At 51.3% G+C, this 5,673-nt stretch overlaps 1 pseudogene; it reads right to left on the reverse strand.

The window, feature by feature from the left end:
- Positions 1-2,117: 2,117 nt before the first annotated feature.
- LOC136328704 (connector enhancer of kinase suppressor of ras 1 pseudogene) lies at positions 2,118-4,553 on the reverse strand (annotated as a pseudogene).
- Between the last annotated feature and the right edge of the window lie 1,120 nt (positions 4,554-5,673).

The following is a 5,673-nucleotide window of genomic DNA, read 5'->3' on the forward strand; positions in this document are numbered from 1 at the left end:
AGCCCCACAAGATTGCCCCCCACTTCATATGCCAGTCACAAGCGGTAGGTGACCAGTGTCGCCACAACCTCTGCCCAACTTGGATACAGAGGTTCCCATGACCACCTTCCCCTTGGATTTAAATATTTGTTTAGAACAGCACTCAGGGAAATACTTATGTGTATCCATTTACTACACAATAAAGAATATGATAAAGGACGCAGATGGACAGGCAGATGAAGAGGTGCATAGGACAAGGCATGTGGGACTGGACGCAGAGCTTCCTGCCCTCTCCAGGCAAGCACTTCCCATCACCCCCAGGTGTTTACCAACCTGGAAGCTGTTCAAACCCTACAATATAAAGACTTTTATGGAGGCTTCATTATATAGTCATGATAAATTATTAACTCCATTTTTCAGCCTCTTTCCCTCTCTGGAGAATGAGGAATAGGGATAAAAATGCCAAGCTTTTAATTATGGCTTGGTCTTTTTGGTGACAAACCTCATCCAGGAGCCATTCAGAAGCCCACTCAGAGTTGCCACCTTAGAATAAAAGACACTGCTATCACCCAGGAAATTCCAAGAAATTTAGGAGCCCAGGTACAGAGATCAATATATATATATATTCTATTATTCCTACCAAGCATTTACTGTATTTTTCGCTACATAAGACAACTTTTTCTCCTCAAAAGTGAAGGGGAAAATGCCCATGCATCTTATGAAGCAAATGTTCATTTTTTTTAGCTGCTGCGGGGCGCTGCACCAGTAAACATATGTAGAATGAGCACCAGCAGGAGCATAATCATACCCACCATGGCATCTGCTGAGTGATCTCCTGGTTCTGGTTTCCACAGTTGCATGCAGTGCAGGAGGGAAGGTGAGCGATGTTGTGTGGGCGCGTTCACCTGGCATCATCGAGGCAGACGTGAGAGGTGAGCTGCAGCGGTGGAGGGCTGCGCTGCAGCTGCCGGAGCTCTGTGTGAAGTGCTGACGTACTTGCTGCCCTATTAGTGCTTGACCAGTTTAGAGCACATATCAGCAAAACCACACACACACACACACAAAATTTTAAAGAACTGAAGACTCATCTAGCTGTAATTCACAGGTGTCTTACCAGCCAGTTGCAACCTCTCGACATTTCCATCAACAAACCATTTAAAGTCTTTATGGGCCCTGGCCGGTTGGCTCAGTGGTAGAGCCTCAGCCTGGCGTGTGGGAGTCCCAGGTTCGATTCCCAGCCAGGGCACACAGGAGAAGCGCCCATTTGCTTCTCCACCCCTCCCCCTCTCCTTCCTCTCTGTCTCTCTCTTCCCCTCCCGCAGCGAGGCTCCATTGGAGCAAAGATGGCCTGGGCACGGGGGATGGCTCCTTGGCCTCTGCCCCAGGCGCTAGAGTGGCTCTGGTCGCAACAGAGCAACGCCCCGGAGGGGCAGAGCATCGCCCCCTGGTGGACAGAGCGTCGCCCCCTGGTGGGCATGCCGGGTGGATCCCGGTCGGGCGCATGCGAGAGTCTGTCTGACTGTCTCTCCCCGTTTCCAGCTTCAGAAAAATACAAAATAAATAAATAAATAAAGTTTTTATGGAAGAGTGGAACAAATGGATGGCTACCGGTAATCATGATCTGACACCAACTGGGCTAATGAAGAGACCCACTATCACTCAAGTTTGTGAATGGGTGAAAACATCATGGCAGTCAGTGAAGAATGAAACCATGGTATGGTCATTCAAAAAATGTGGCATTAGCAATGCCTTAGATGGCACTGAAGATGGTATTATATATGAAAATAGCAAAAAAAGTGATACCAGTGATTGTGAGAAACTGAGTTTCTTAAATTCTGACACTAGCGATGATGAGTTCCTGGGGTTCCCAGACAACTAGAGGAGTATTTGAACATTAAAGTCTCTTCTCATTTGTTAATACCAGTGATAATGGTCGTTAATACTGCTGTTGAGTTTACAGTGTTGATATATTATTGCGGTATATTTTATTAAATTTTTTTTTAATTAAGACTTTATTCATTGATGTTAGAGAGGAGAGAGAGAGGCAGGGGGAGGAGCGTGAAGCATCAGGTGGTGTTTGCTTCCTGCATGAGCCTTGACTGGGCAAGCCCAAGGCTTCGAACCAGCAGCCTCAGCATTCCACCTCAGCATTCCAGGTTGACACGCCATCCACAGTGCCATCACAGGTCAGGCCCAGTTTCTTTCCACTCCTTCACTGGCAAGGGGGGAGAGGGTGGCACAGAGTCCATATCACTTTACCCTGCTCCAGGGGAGGGGGAGCAGAAATAGTGGATGCTCAGGCAGAGGGGAGTCAGCTTGAGGTAAAACTATGGACCAGTTCTACTTCCAACCTTAAAGAGAACCCAGAGATGCTCTGTCCTAGACATGTCAGAGGCTGGGGGTGGAGGTGGTGCTCAGGGCCAGGTGTCAGGAGATAGGTACTGGCTAGGGTCAGAGGTCAGCAGGCTGGAGGTTGCTCTCTGGGGTCAGGGGGAAATGATGGGAGTGTTCCTCAGGGTCAGAGGGCAGGGGCGGGAAGACTGTTCTCTGGAGTCAGAGGTTAGGACGTGGGAGCCACCCTCCGCCTGTGCCACTCTGCAGGCCGCCAGGCTCTCTGAGTAGAGCTCCTGGTTCTGCTCTTTCCACCTCCGGAACTTCTCTCCGGTCATCTCCAGGTCACCTAGCACTTCCTCCAGGGCCTGCAGCTCCTGGAACTTTGCCTTGAGTGTGCTCTGCAGCGCCCGCACTCGGTGCGCCCGCTCATTGAGCTGGGGGTCGCGGTTGCGCCGCATGAAAGAGCTCCGCCATTGTTCGTGAGTGAAGGGCTGTGGCTGGCCTAGGAGGGACACGCCACCCCGCCTCAGCCCCTGGACCATTCCTTCCAGTGCCCCTTCACTGTTATCTGTTAGAAGGCCAAAGGAGGTATGTGGGCTGCCCTGCGTGGTGGTGGCTGCAGGTGAAGTGTCTCCATGGAGAGGACTCCCAGCTTGGCCAAGGCTGGGCGAGGCTGAGCGGGACCCAGCCTCATCAGCAGTGTCTTCTGCTTCTGTTTCACTGTAGCAGTCTTCCTCGCAGGGCAGGGAGGCCCGGCCTGGAGACTGGTACTTGGAAATACAGGTAATAAGATGCTGCAGCCACATGCTCAGATCTGCCAGGGTGTCAGCAGCAAAGATGAAGGGTTTATACATGTTGTGGGTGAGCTGGAACACGTATTTTTTCTTCTGATCATGCCCACTTTCCAGACTGTAGTTGGGAGACATTGATGAGACCCTCAGCTTTCTCATCCTGGGGCTGGCGGTACCAGTAGAGCGTGTGTCTCTTGAGCACAAACCAGCAGCGGCGCCAGCGAGGGCCCATGAAGCCACTGGGCACCTTGCGTAGCAGGAGCCAGCCGTCACAGTCACAGTCGGGCCAGCCCAACTCCCAGCATGACACCCACCAGCGGCTCAGCTGCGTCGCCACGCCTTTTGATTTCTTCCCCAGCGACAGGACTCTTGTCTTCTAGGGGTCCGTGAGTCTCTGCTGCCCCTGCTGGGAGTGCGGCTGGGGGAGCAGGGGCAATGGGCAGGGGCTCAGGGTCAAGGGAGACACAGTCTATTGAGGCAGGGCTGGGCTTGGGACTTGGGTTTGAGGACGGCTCGAAGGCAAAGACATCTTCAGGTGGGGCCCTGGGAGATGGTGGGGCCAGAGCCACTGATGGGACCCTCAGCTGTGGAGAGCTCAGGGCCTGAGGTGGTGTCTGTGGGGGTGTCTCTGGCACCAGGACTTTCTTCAGCACTAAGTTAACCCCAGCTGGCTCCTGAAACAGCTCCCTTGCCATGTTCTTATGGGGCCAGCCCACCACCACCTGCTCGTTGACCTGGACAATCTCATCTCCAGGCAGGATCTGCAGCCGGAAGTTGGAGGGGACCTGGGTGCCCACTTGGGACATGACGTGCAGGCAGTTGCTGGTGGTGTGAATTTCTAGGCCCAAAGGATTGTCCATGTGAACGCGCTCTAGCACGGCCCTCTGCTCCAGCAGTTCCTTGGGGCTGCAGCTCAGGATGTTGTGGCAGATCCCAGCCACGTGGCTACAAATTGTCAGGACTTGGCTCTCCTTCTCAGCCGCTGGACAGTCCTCCTGCAAGACCTGGCCCAGCTTCCTGCACAACTCCCCAATCTCCTGGCAGGTCGAGAAGTCATTTAAGTGGGAGAAGAGGTACCTGTTGAGCCAGAAGAGGAGGGAATAGGCCTCACGCACTAGCTCCACAGCTGCACTGAGGACATCGGCAGGGGGCTTAGCACAGCCCCCCAAATGGCCTTGGACTAAGCTCTGGAAGACATGGGTCCCCTCCAGCAGCCCCTCTGTCAGGCTTTGCAGGTTCTCTGTCTGTAGCCCAGAGTTCAGGGCCTGGAGCTGTTCCACCCCTTCCAGGATGAGCTCCTGGTGGCCCAGAGGCCACACGGTCAGAGCCTCAAGATGATGGGGGCAGACCTGGAGTAAGTACTTGCCAGGCAGCTCCCTGTCCTCAAAGCTGTAGTCCTCTGAGCCAGGCTGCCACCTTCCCGGGCGTCCAGGTCTCTATTGGCTCCATGGCAGAGTCCACCCAAAGGGATCGGCGATTTTATTAAATATTTTAACACACCATTTGGTTCAGAATACTTTTTTTCTTATTTTCCTCCTTAAAACTCTAGGTGCATCTTATGGTCAGGTGTGTCTTATGGAGCGAAAAATACGGTACATATTGAAATAAGTATTTTTTTTATAGATAACTTTCTTTTTATTCTTTCTGTGATATTGCTGTTAGCGCATTATTTTCATGTTTTTTATTTTATTTTTTTAGGTATTATTTATTCATTTTTAGAGAGGGAGAGAGAGAATGGGGGAGGAGCAGTAAGCATCAACTCCCATATGTGCCTTGATGGGGCAAGCCCAGGTTTGAACCAATGACCTCCATGTTCCAGGTCAACACTTTATACACTGCGCCACCACCAGTAAAGCTATTTTATTTTTAAGTGAGAGGAGGAGGATAGAGAGATAGACTCCTGCATGTGCCCCAACCGGGACCCACCTGGCAACCCCTGTCTGGACTGATGCTCAAATCAACTGAGCTATCCTCGGCATCTGAGGCCAATGCTCGGACCAACTCACCTATCCTCAGAGCTCAGGGCTAACACTAGAACCAACAGAGCCATTGGCTGTGAGAGAGGAAGAGGGAGAGAAGGGGGAAAGAAAGGGAAAGAGAAGCAGAGGGTCGCTTCTCATCTGTGCCCTGATCAGGGAATGAACCCAGGATATCCACATGCTGGGCCAATGCTCTATTCACTTAGCCAACCAACCAACCAGGGCCACATTATTTTAATTTGTTTGAAAATACACATGTATGGTAGATTATATCAATGAATTTCACTTCAGGATAGTAAAGGGGATGTTACAAATATAGGTTATAAAAAAGTGGACGCAGCCTGACCTGTGGTGGCGCAGTGGGTAAAACGTCAACCTGGAAATGCTGAGGTTGCTGGTTCGAAACCCTGGGCTTGCCTGGTCAAGGCACATATGGGAGTTGATGCTTCCAGCTCCTCCCCCTTCTCTCTCTCTGTCTCTCTCTCTCCCTCTCTCTCTCTCTCTCTCCTCTCTAAAAAATGAATAAATAAAATTAAATTAAAAAAAAAAAAAAAGTGGACGCATCTGATAAGGCAGAGAACCATTGCTCT

Source organism: Saccopteryx bilineata, chromosome 3, assembly GCF_036850765.1.
Source record: "Saccopteryx bilineata isolate mSacBil1 chromosome 3, mSacBil1_pri_phased_curated, whole genome shotgun sequence".
Taxonomy (NCBI): domain Eukaryota; kingdom Metazoa; phylum Chordata; class Mammalia; order Chiroptera; family Emballonuridae; genus Saccopteryx; species Saccopteryx bilineata.